The 12,486-nt window shown below is 39.2% G+C and overlaps 1 long non-coding RNA gene across 2 annotated transcripts in view; it reads left to right on the top strand.

Annotated features, from left to right (window-relative positions):
- Positions 1-12,486, top strand: part of LOC101681910 — a 48,027-nt gene that overhangs the window by 20,080 nt on the left and 15,461 nt on the right. The window contains exon 1 of one of the 2 annotated variants that reach the window (XR_001179748.2): positions 10,411-10,470. The exons of the other annotated variant lie outside the window; for it this stretch is intronic. This is a non-coding gene — a long non-coding RNA (uncharacterized LOC101681910). Of the gene's footprint in view, positions 1-10,410; positions 10,471-12,486 lie in introns of those variants that run through there. 2 annotated transcript variants of the gene reach the window in all.

A 12,486-nucleotide genomic window follows, 5' to 3' on the forward strand; every position in this document is an offset into this window, starting at 1 on the left:
ATGTCTTTTTATTGAGGTATCATTTATATACAGTGCAATACACACATATTAAATGTACACATCCATCAATTTGATGCATGCAGGGACCTGTGTAGTCCATACTCCTATCAAGATACAGAACATGCCATCCTCCCAGAAAGTCTTCGTGTGTTCTTTCTCTCCCATCCATACCCAAGAAGCCACCAGTTCTCTGATTTCTACACCATATGTTAGTTTTGCTTGTTCTAGAACTTCAGAGATGTGTGCTTCATTGTGCCACCTTCTTATGACCAGTGTAATGGTTTTGAGACTCATCCCTGATGGGTTTACTGTAGGTTTATTCCTTTTTATCATTGAGTAGCATTTTAATGCATAAATATACTATTTTCCTATTGTGTATAAGAGCATATGCATACATATTTTCCTATTTTTTAAAAGATTTATTTATTTTAGAAAGGGAGAGAGAGAGACCATGTGGGGGCGTGGGGAGGCACAGAGGGAGAGGGAGAGAACATCTCAAGCAGACTCCTGCAGATTGCAGAGCCGGACTTGGGACTCAAACTCATGACCCTGAGAACAACCTGAGCTGAAATCAAGAGGCTGATGCTTAACTAGCTGAGCTACCTGGTAGGTAGGCACCCCTACCTACATTTTGCTATTGATGAACGTTTGAGTTGCTTCCAGTTTTGGGTTATGGAGGTCATCAAAATTTACAAAGTATATCATAAAAAGCAAGCCCGGATTCATCTCCATCCCTTCATTCCTGCCTTCAATTCATAGGCGAGTCCTGTCATTCTTCTGTTGCTTTTTTATCAGATTTGTCTCCCTCTTTCCATCATGGAGGCAGCTGTCCAGGCCAGGCTGGGGAGGTCCCTTCACTGGTCCACTGGCTCTGCCCTGAGTTCCCGCTGGTGCCCTGCCTTCCTTCATCCTATTATCCACCTGGCAACCAGAGATCACTTCTAAAAGCACAGATTAGATCATGCCACTTTGGAACACATCAGTAGTTTCTCATTTCCTGAAAGTAAAAGCCAAAATATTACTCGTAAAGCCCCAGTGAGTGGACCTCTGCCTGCCTCTGCAGTCTCCTCCCATCCTATCTCTTGCTTTGTTCTCTGCTCTTCAACTGCACCAGTCTTTTCTCAGTGGTTCACTCACACCCAGCTCTTTACCAGCTGTTCTCTTGTTCCAAATGCTCTTCCTTTTAAACTGGGCTTGGCTGCTCCTCTCATTCTTTATGCCTACACTTAAATGTCTACACTTCAGGGTAGCCTTCTCCAAATACTTTTAGTGAAGTGATTTCCTATCATGTTTTTTCCTCTATCATTGGATTGGGTATCTCCCAGCCCCCACACTTAGCACAATTTAAAGTTAAATATTTGTCTTCCTCGTCTATTGTCTGTCTCCCCCATGAAAGTGCTGGCTCCATTAGGGCAGGGAGAAGGTCTGTCTTGTTCACTAGTATTACCCAGTAGTGAGCATGATATGCATGCAGTAGGTGCTCATAAGTGTTTTCTTTCTTTTTTTTTTTTAAGATTTTATTTATTTATTTGACAGAGAGAGATCACAAGTAGGCAGAGAGACAGGCAGAGAGAGAGAGGAGGAGGAAGCGGGCTTCCTGCTGAGCAGAGAGCCTGACGCAGGACTCGATCCCAGGACCCTGAGATCATGACCTGAGCCGAAGGCAGCGGCTTAACCCACTGAGCCACCCAGGCGCCCCTCATAAGTGTTTTCTGAACAAATTATTAACTTTTATGTAAAATGTTATCACTCAAGATATGGTTCTCCTAAAATGCCCTCACTATGCAGGCATAGGGATGATGCATGATTGCAAGAGTCCTCTCTCTCTTCCAGCCATGGGCTGTTAAGTTGAATCTGGCAGGTAAAATCCGGCAGAGTTAAAGGTGTTGAAAAATCACTTTGGACTTGGGAAGGCAAGTGTGAAGAATAATTTACAGAGATCTTAATTTGTATTTTTATTTTTCCTGTACCACAAAGGAAGCCAGGCTTTTTCTTGCCCTTGGGCACAAAATGCATATTTCTTGCACACCTGTTTGTGTATGAAGATTCATATTCACCCCCCATACTTCATCGTGATGGGTAGATAAGTTAAATCAAATGCAATTTCTGCTTACTAAACACCATTATCAAATCCTGAAACAGCTCACTGGATTTATGAGTATTCTTTTAATTTATTAGGTGCCATTTCCACCACTACAAAGATCAGAGTGTTCTGCATTTATGAAAATAAGTTTGCCTTGGCATATTTTTAAAGTTTTTAATTTCTCTTAGCTACACCACAAAACCAGTAACTGCTATTTAATTCATTCCATATTTGTCGCTGGGCATAAGCAATTCTTCTAGAGTCATTAGTGAACATGCAAATAAATGTCCTGAATGTGCAGGTGGGTAGCAAATAATAAGTCATTATCTGATGTCTGCAGGGAGGAAATTATTCCTTTGGAGGAAGGTAAGTTTTTCTGGGAGCAATGCTAAATCTCCAGTTAACAGGAAACCATTTCATAATTTATAATTCATGTGTGACATAATTTACATGATTTGTAAATTACTAAATGGCTCCCTGGTGTACATATATTTATGCATGCATTCATGGTATAATCTTACCTAATTCCTCAAAATTTGAAAACCGTACCTTCGTGGCTGGGAAAACCTAAGTCTCTATTCCCATCAGAATGCAAATTATTCACTACCAGGATTTGGGTAGCTTAGCAAATGTAGCAATAGGAGAACGTATTGGCATTGAATGCTCTCATTTTGGAGCAGCCCAGAGTTTTATTAGCAGTCAAGCTGAGATTTGAATCCTATCTCCTAATCCAAACCAGAGGTCCCACAAACTCAGGTTGAGCAGGGAAAAGGGGACATCAGAGCAAAAAGGGGAAGATGGAGGGAGGAAGAGAGATTGTTTAGAGGAATCTGCTAGAGAACAAATGAAAAGGTCTCTTTCTGGAGTGGCAATGCTAAGAGCATACTTTTAAGTATAGGGAACAAACTGCTGGTTACCAGGGGGGTGGGGGGTGGGGGATGGGTAAAATAGGAGATAGAGATTAAGGAGTGCACTTGCGATGAGTGCTGTATGTTGTATAGAAGTCTGGAATCACTATATTGTATACCTGAAAGTAATATTGCACTATATGTTAAAATTTAAATAATTTTTTTTTTAAAGGAAGGCTCTCTTTCTTCTCTACCTGGTGGCCTTGTCCACTATTCTCAGATGGGTACACGTGCTGTTCTTGAAAGTATTAGGGAACTATTAATAAACTATGGTTTTTGAGTCTTATTTTACTTCGGATCACTACGTTTGTATCTTTAGGGTAAATACCCAGTGTTTTAGAAAACTAGAAACTGAAGATCATGTCTTTCCTCATCAAATGATGGAATATTTTAGAAGTTGAGAGGTTTTAAATAATGTTTGTGTTTATTATATTAAATCATTAATCTATTTTTACTCTGAAGAGACATTTGCCATGAAAGTCTGATCTGCTGAACTGGTTTGTCCTCTTGGATTAAAAAAAAAATTAATGTATTTAGAAATACTGGATTCAAGAGTATATGTTTATGTATATAAGAATATATGTTTGTTACAGAAATTTTGGAAAATGCAAAAACTACAAAGAAGGAAACTGTAACCTCCCATAATCTTTCTCTTCTGAAAATATCTTTTATTTATCTTTGGAATGTTTAGAAGAAAGGCAACTTAAAATATTCTTTAATGAAATCTTAAAAACATACACAAAATAAGTCTAGTGAACTGCCATATACCTATAACCCAGCTTTAAAAATTATCACCATTTTGCCAGTCTATTTCATATTTTTTTCCTCCTCTACATTTTATTTTCGTTAGTGTATTTTATTTTAAAATTTTATTTATTTATCTATTTATTTTTTATTTATTATTTAAGTAGGCTCCATGACCAGTGTGGGGCCCAATGCAGTGCTTGAACTCAAGACCCTGAGATCAAGACCTGAGCAGAAACCAAGAGTCAGTTAATTAGCTGAGCCACCCAGGTGTCCCTTACTAGTGTATTTTTAAAAATTAATTAATTAATGATTTATTTATTTATTTTAGAGAGAGTATATGTGCAGTGGAGAGGGGCAGAGAGTGAGGGAGAGAGAGAGATAGAATCTCAATCAGACTCCCTACTGAGTGAGAAGTCCAACACAGGTCTTGATCAGAGGAAATCATGACCTGAGCTGAAATCAAGAGTTAGACACACTTAACTGACGAGATCGGGCGCGTTCAGGGTGGTATGGCCGGAGACAAGACACACTTAACTGAATGAACGACCAGGTGCGCCTATTAGTGTATTTTAAGGTGAATTTCAGGAGGCCTGGCTGGCTCAGTTGTTTGAGTGTCTGACATTGGCTTAGGTCATGATCCTAGGGTACTGGGATTGAGTCCCGAGTCAGACTCCTTCCTCAGAGGGGAATTGCTTCTCCCTCTTCCTGCTGTTCCACATTTGTGGCTCTCTTACAACTAAATAAATAAAGATCTTAAAAGAAATGTGCAAATCTCAGGCATTATATAACTTACCCATAAATACTTTAGGATACACGCATCTTTAACTGATAAGGACTTAAAAAATCGATTACATCATTATTAAATTTAAAAAGTTAACAATAATTTCTTTTTTTTAATTTTTAATTTTTAATTTTTTATAAACATATAATATATTTTTATCCCCAGGGGTACAGGTATGTGAATCGCCAGGTTTACACACTTCACAGCACTCACCAAAGTACATACCTTCCCCAATGTCCATAACCGCACCCCCCTTCTCCCAACCCCCCTCCTCCCAGCAACCCTCAGTTTGTTTTGTGAGATTAAGAGTCACTTATGGTTGGTCTCCCTCCCAATCCCATCTTGTTTCATTTATTCTTCTCCTACCCCCTTAAGCCCCCATGCTGCATCAGGGAGATCATATGATAGTTGTCTTTCACTGCTTGACTTATTTCGCTAAGCATGATATGCTCTAGTTCCATCCACATCATTGCAAATGGCAAGATTTCATTTCTTTTGATGGCTGCATAGTATTCCATTGTGTATATATACCACATCTTCTTGATCCATTCATCTGTTGATGGACATCTAGGTTCTTTCCATAGTTTGGCTATTGTGGACATTGCTGCTATAAACATTCGGGTGCACGTGCCCCTTCGGATCACTACGTTTGTATCTTTAGGGTAAATACTCAGTAGTGCAATTGCTGGGTCATAGGGCAGTTCTATTTTCAACATTTTGAGGAACCTCCATGTTGTTTGTTTTTCAGAGTGGTTGCACCAGCTTGCATTCCCACCAACAGTGTAGGAGGGTTCCCCTTTCTCCGCATCCTCGCCAGCATCTGTCATTTCCTGACTTGTTAATTTTAGCCATTCTGACTGGTGTAAGGTGATATCTCATTGTGGTTTTGATTTGTATTTCCCTGATGCCGAGTGATATGGAGCACTTTTTCATGTGTCTGTTCGCCATCTGGATGTCTTCTTTGCAGAAATGTCTGTTCATGTCCTCTGCCCATTTCTTGATTGGATTATTTGTTCTTTGGGTGTTGAGTTTGCTAAGTTCTTTATAGATTTTGGACACTAGTGCTTTATCTGATATGTAGTTTGCAAATATCTTCTCCCATTCTGTCAGTTGGGTTTTGGCTGTGTTAACTGTTTCCTTTGCTGTGCAAAAGCTTTTGATCTTGATGAAATCCCAATAGTTCATTTTTGTCTTTTCTTCCCTTGCCTTTGGCGATGTTCCTAGGAAGATGTTGCTGCGGCTGAGGTTGAGGAGGTTGCTGCCTGTGTTTTTCTCAAGGATTTTAATGGATTCCTTTCTCACATTGAGGTCCTTCATCCATTTAGAGTCTATTTTCGTGTGTGGTGTAAGGAAATGGTCCAATTTCATTTTTTTGCATGTGGCTGTCCAATTTTCCCAACACCATTTATTGAAGAGGCTGTCTTTTTGCCATTGGACATTCTTTCCTGCTTTGTCGAAGATTAGTTGACTGTAGAGTTGAGGGTCTATTTCTGGGCTCTCTATTCTGTTCCATTGATCTATGTGTCTGTTTTTGTGCCAGTACCATGCTGTCTTGATGATGACAGCTTTGTAATAGAGCTCGAAGTCCGGAATTGTGATGCCACCAACTTTGGCTTTCTTTTTCAATATCCCTTTGGCTATTTGAGGTCTTTTCTGGTTCCATATTAATTTTAGGATTATTTTTTCCATTTCTTTGAAGAAGATGGATGGTACTTTGATAGGAATTGCATTAAATGTGTAGATTGCTTTAGGTAGCATCGACATTTTCACAATATTTATTTTTCCAATCCAGGAGCATGGAACATTTTTCCATTTCTTTGTGTCTTCCTCAATTTCTTTCATGAGTACTTTATAGTTTTCTGAGTATAGATTCTTTGCCTCTTTGGTTAGGTTTATTCCTAGGTATCTTATGGTTTTGGGTGCAACTGTAAATGGGATTGACTCCCTAATTTCTCTTTCTTCTGTCTTGTTGTTGGTGTAGAGAAATGCAACTGATTTCTGTGCATTGATTTTATATCCTGACACTTTACTGAAATCCTGTACAAGTTCTAGCAGTTTTGGAGTGGAGTCTTTTGGGTTTTCCACATATAGTATCATATCATATGCAAAGAGTGCGAGTTTGACTTCTTCTTTGCCGATTTGTATGCCTTTCATTTCCTTTTGTTGTCTGATTGCTGAGGCTAGGACTTCTAGTACTATGTTGAATAGCAGTGGTGATAATGGACATCCCTGCCGTGTTCCTGACCTTAGAAGAAAAGCTTTCAGTTTTTCTTCATTGAGAATGATATTTGCAGTGGGTTTTTCATAAATGAATTTGATAATATTGAGGTATGTGCCCTCTATCCCTACACTTTGAAGAGTTTTGATCAGGAAGGGATGCTGTACTTTGTCAAATGCTTTTTCAGAATCTATTGAGAGCATCATATGGTTCTTGTTCTTTCTTTTATTGATGTGTTGTATCGCATTGATTGATTTGTGGATGTTGAACCAACCTTGCAGACCTGGAATAAATCCCACTTGGTCGTGGTGAATAATCCTTTTAATGTACTGTTGAATCCTACTCGCTAGTATTTTGGTGAGAATTTTCACATCTGTGTTCATCAAGGATATTGGTCTATAGCTCTCTTTTTTGAAGGGATCCTTGTCTGGTTTTGGGATCAAGGTGATGCTGGCCTCATAAAATGAGTTTGGGAGTTTTCCTTCCATTTCTATTTTTTGGAACAGTTTCAGGAGAATAGGAATTAGTTCTTCTTTAAATGTTTGGTAGAATTTCCCCCGGGAAGCCATCTGGCCCTGGGCTTTTGCTTGTTTGGAGATTTTTGATGACTGTTTCAATCTCCTTACTGGTTCAGGTTCTGTTCAGGTTTCCTATTTCTTCCTGGTTCAGTTGTGGTAGTTTAATGTCTCTAGGAATGCATCCATTTCTTCCAGATTGTCAAATTTGTTGTCGTAGAGTTGCTATATTCTTATAATTGTTTGTATTTATTTGATGTTAGTTGTGATCTCTCCTCTTTCATTCATGATTTTATTTATTTGAGTCCTTTCTCTTTTCTTTTGGATAATTCTGGCCCGGGGTTTATCAATTTTATTAATTCTTTCAAAGAGCCAGCTCCTAGTTTCGCTGATTTGTTCTATTGTTTTTTTGTTTTCTATTTCATTGATTTCTGATCTGATCTTTATGATTTCTCTTCTCCTGCTGGGTTTAGGGTTTCTTTCTTGTTCTTTCTCCAGCTCTTTTAGGTATAGTGTTAGGTTGTGTACCTGAGACCTTTATTGTTTCTTGGGAAAGGCTTGTACCGCTATGTATTTTCCTCTCAGGACTGCCTTTGTTGTGTCCCACAGATTTTGAACTGTTGTGTTTTCATTATCATTGGTTTCCATGGTTTTTTTTTCAATTCTTCTTTAATTTCCTGTTTGACCCATTCATTCTTTAGATGGATGCTGTTTGGTCTTCATGTATTTGGGTTCTTTCCAAACTTCCTCTTGTGGTTGAGTTCTAGCTTCAGAGCACTGTGGTCTGAAAATATGCAGGGAATGATCCCAATCTTTTGAATCCTGGTTTAGGACCGAGGATGTGATCTATTCTGGAGAATGTTCCATGAGCACTAGAGAAGAATGTGTATTCTGTTGCTTTGGGATGAAATGTTCTGAATATATCTGTGATGTCCATCTGGTTCAGTGTTTCATTTAAGGCCTTTATTTTCTTGTTTATCTTTTGCTTGGATGATCTAATTCAGTGAGGGGAGTGTTAAAGTCCCCTACTATTGTATTATTGCTGATGTGTTTCTTTGATTTTGTTATTAATTGGTTTATATAGTTGGCTGCTCCCACGTTGGGGGGATAGACATTTAAAATTGTTAGATCTTCTTGTTGGACAGACCCTTTGAGTATGATATAGTGTCCTTCCTTATATCTTATTATAGTCTTTGGCTCAAAATCTAATTGATCTGATATAAGGATTGCCACTCCTGCTTTTTCTGATGTGCATTAGCATGGTAAATTCTTTTCCACCCCCTCACTTTAAATCTGGAGGTGTCTTCAGGCTTAAAATGAGTTTCTTGGAGGCAACATATAGATGGGTTTTGTTTTTTTATCCATTCTGATACCCTGTGTCTTTTGATTGGGGCTTTTAGCCCGTTAACATTCAGAGTAACTATTGAGAGATATGAATTTAGTGCTATTGTATTGCCTGTAAGATGACTGTTACTGTATATTGTCTCTGTTCCTTTCTGATCTAGCACTTGTAGGCTCTCTCTTTGCTTAGAGGACTCCTTTCAATATTTCCTGTAGTAGAGCTGGTTTGGTGTTTGCAAATTCTTTCAATTTTTGTTTATCCTGGAAGCTTTTAATCTCTCCTTCTATTTTCAATATAGCCTAGCTAGATATAGTATTCTTGGCTGCATGTTTTTCTCGTTTAGTGCTCTGAATATATCATGCCAGCTCTATCTGGCCTGCCAGGTCTCTGTGAAGAAGTCAGCTGCCAATCTAATATTTTTACCATTGTATGTTACAGACTTCTTTTCCTGCTTTCAGGAGTTTCTCTTTGTCACTAAGACTTGTAAATTTTACTATTAGGTGATGGGGTGTGGGCCTATTCTTATTGATTTTGAGGGGCGTTCTCTGCACCTCCTGAATTTAGATGCTTGTTCCCTTTGCCATATTGGGGAAATTCTCCCCAATAATTCTCTCCAGTATATCTTCTGCTTCCCTCTCTCTTTCTTCTTCTTCTGGAATCCCAATTATTCTAATGTTGTTTCATCTTATGGTGTCACTTATCTCTCGAATTCTCCCCTCGTAGTCCAGTAGCTGTTTGTCCCTCTTTTGCTCAGCTTCTTTATTCTGTCATTTGGTCTTCTATATCACTAATTCTTTCTTCTGCCTCATTTATCCTAGCAGTAAGAGCCTCCATTTTTCATTGCACCTGATTAATAGTTTTTTCGATTTCAACTTGGTTAAATTTTAGTTCTTTTATTTCTCCAGAAAGGGCTTTTATATCTCCCGAGAGGGTTTCTCTAATATCTTCCATGCCATTTTCGAGCCCGGCTAGAACCTTGAGAATTGTCATTCTGAACTCTGGATCTGACATATTACTAATGTCTTTATTGAATAGGTCCCTAGCCTTCGGTACTGCTTCTTGTTCTTTTTTTTTTTTGTGGTGAATTTTTCTGCCTTGTCATTTTGTCCAGGTAAGAGTATATGAAGGAGCAAGTAAAATACTAAAAGGGTGGCAACAACCCCAGGAAAATATGCTTTAACCAAATCAGAAGAGATCCCAAATCGTGAGGGAGGAGAAAGGGGATAAAAAGAGGTTTAGAAAGAAAGAAAGTAAAAAAAAAAAAAAAAAGAAGAAGAATTAGAAAAAAACGAATAAAGAAAAGTATAAAAAATATATCTATTAGATAAACTAGTTAAAAAATGTTAAAAGAAGAAAAAGGTAAAAGTTAAAAAAATTTTAGCAGAAGAAGAGAAAAAAAATGAAAAAGAAAAAAAATTAAATTAACTGCAAGACTAAAGAATCATAGGGAGAAAGCGATGAGTTCCGTGCTTTGCTTTCTCCTCCTCTGGAACTCTGCTGCTCTCCTTCATATTGAAACTGCACTCCTTGGTAGGTGAACTTGGTCTTGGCTGGATTTCTTGTTGATCTTCTGGGGGAGGGGCCTGGTGTAGTGATTCTCAAGTGTCTTTGCCCCAGGCGGAATTGCACTGCCCTTACCAGGGGCCAGGCTGGGTAATCCTCTCGGGTTTGCTTTCAGGAGCTTTTGTTCCCTGAGCTCTTTCCGTAGAGTTCCAGAGGACGGGAATACAAATGGCGGCCTCCTGATCTCCGGCCCAGAGGAGCTGAGAGCCCGGGGCCCCACTCCTCAGTGTGCCCTCAGAGAACAGCGCCCAGTAACTCCATCTGCCTGACCTCCGGCCACGCTTCGAGCTCACTGAGCCTGCACTGGTTCAAGGTAACACCGAGCTGTGAGCTCACTGTCGGCTCTGTCTCTGTAGCCTGCATCCCCATTCTAATACCTGTGAGCTCTGTGACACTCAGACACCCCCGATCCTTCTGTGACCCTGCGGGACCTGAGGCCACGCTGACCCCGCATGGGCTTCACCCCGTTTAGCCTCTGGAGTGATGTCCCTCAGCGGAACAGACTTTTAAAAGTCCTGATTTTTTGCTCCATTTCCCCGCTGCTTGCTGGGAGCCGGCCCCTCCCCCCAGGGTCTATCTTCCTGTCTCTTTGGATTCACTTCTCTGACAGTCCTACCTTTCAGAAAGTGGTTGATTTTCTGTTTCCAGAATTGCTGTTCTTTTTCTCTTCGATCTCACGTTGGATTTGTGGGTGCTTGCAATCTTTAGATAAGCTATCTAGCTGATGTCCTACTAGCTGAAGTAGTCTCAGCCTGCTACTTCTCCGCCATCTTGACTCCTCCCCTCAACAATAATTTCTTAATTTCATCTAATATCCATTCATATTCAAATTTACCAAATTGCTACTCAATTTTGATTACATACTACGTTATATCTAATTATACTCCTTTAGTATCTTTAATTTTTTTAAAATTTTTATTTTTTTTTAAGTAAACCCTAGTGGGGGGCTCAAACTCCTGGCTCTGACATCAGAGTTGCATGCTCTTCTGACTGACACAGCCAGACGCCCTAAGTATCTTTTATTATTAAAACAATCTCCTTCTCTGTCTTTCCTGTCTCTTCTTTTAGTTTCTAGTGCTTTGTTGGATACATTGTACTCTTTGAGCTGGCAACATTTTACTTCCTGAGTTTGGCTGTTTGTTTCCTTGTGGGTATATTTAGTTGTTATCTTTACCCCAGATGTTTTCTATAAACTGGGAGGTAGATCTGGAAGCATGATTAGACTAAGTGCTGCGTGTTTTCTTCACAAGGATACTTATATATGCAACCTTGCTGCCTGAGATAGGACCTGTAATGCTTTTCAGGCATTGTCACCCTGATACTTCAATATAAAGTTCCTTAACATAATTTTACCAAATCCACTGATGATCCTTATTCAGACGTAGTGGTATAATGGACCAGCTCAACCTGTTTGCATCAGCTTGTACCAGTTCACAAGAGCTAATTAGGCACATTTCTTCCCAGTTCTGAGTAACAGCATATTGGTAGTTTACAATCAGCTATGGTGGGATATTTGCCCCACAAAAATTGGCCAATGTTATAAATCAGGCCCTTCCTCCCTGTCCAGTGTTAAACACTTATAAACACAGCACTTCTTAGATCCATTATTTCATTTAAGGCTACAAAACAATGATTTTCTAATTCTGTCTGCATTGATTAGCTAAAATTTTTCTATGAAGAACTTTCTCTTATTATCTATGTGGTTGCCTTCAAATACAGGAAAGACAACCTAATTCTTGTTTTTGTTTTAACTTTTATTAATTTTCAGATTAAGGAGTTCTTGAGAGAGCACAAACAGGGGGAGAGGGAAAGAGAGAGGGAGAAGCAGGCTCCTTGCTGAGCAGGGAGTCTGATGCAGGGCTTGATCCTAGGACCCTGGGATCTTGACCTGAGCTGAAAGCAGTCACTTAACCAACAGCCTCACAGACATCCCACCGACACTTAATTCTGAGACATATGGAAAACTTTTACAACTGATTTCTTCTTAATTGACTCACTATGTTCATTGGTCATTTCCTTCCCCTCTAAGATATATACTGACCAATACCAAATGCACATGCTACATAGACCATCTTCTTGACCAATATCCAAAAGAACTTTGTATGTTGGTGGAAATATTCTATATCTTTGCTGCACAGTGTGGAAGCCACTAATCTCACATGATTATTGAGTACTTGACTCCTCTAGGACTGAGGAGCTGAACTTTACACCTTATTTAATGTAATTTCATTTAACATTTGAGTTAGCTTAAATGTAAAAGTTTACTTAAAGCCTTTGAGTTTGTGGCTGCCATATTGAATAACACAGTTCTAGAACATCTACATGTTTC

This window comes from Mustela putorius, unplaced genomic scaffold (genome assembly GCF_011764305.1).
Source record: "Mustela putorius furo isolate JIRA1106 unplaced genomic scaffold, ASM1176430v1.1 tig00000253_pilon_pilon_pilon, whole genome shotgun sequence".
In the NCBI taxonomy this organism is placed as follows: domain Eukaryota; kingdom Metazoa; phylum Chordata; class Mammalia; order Carnivora; family Mustelidae; genus Mustela; species Mustela putorius.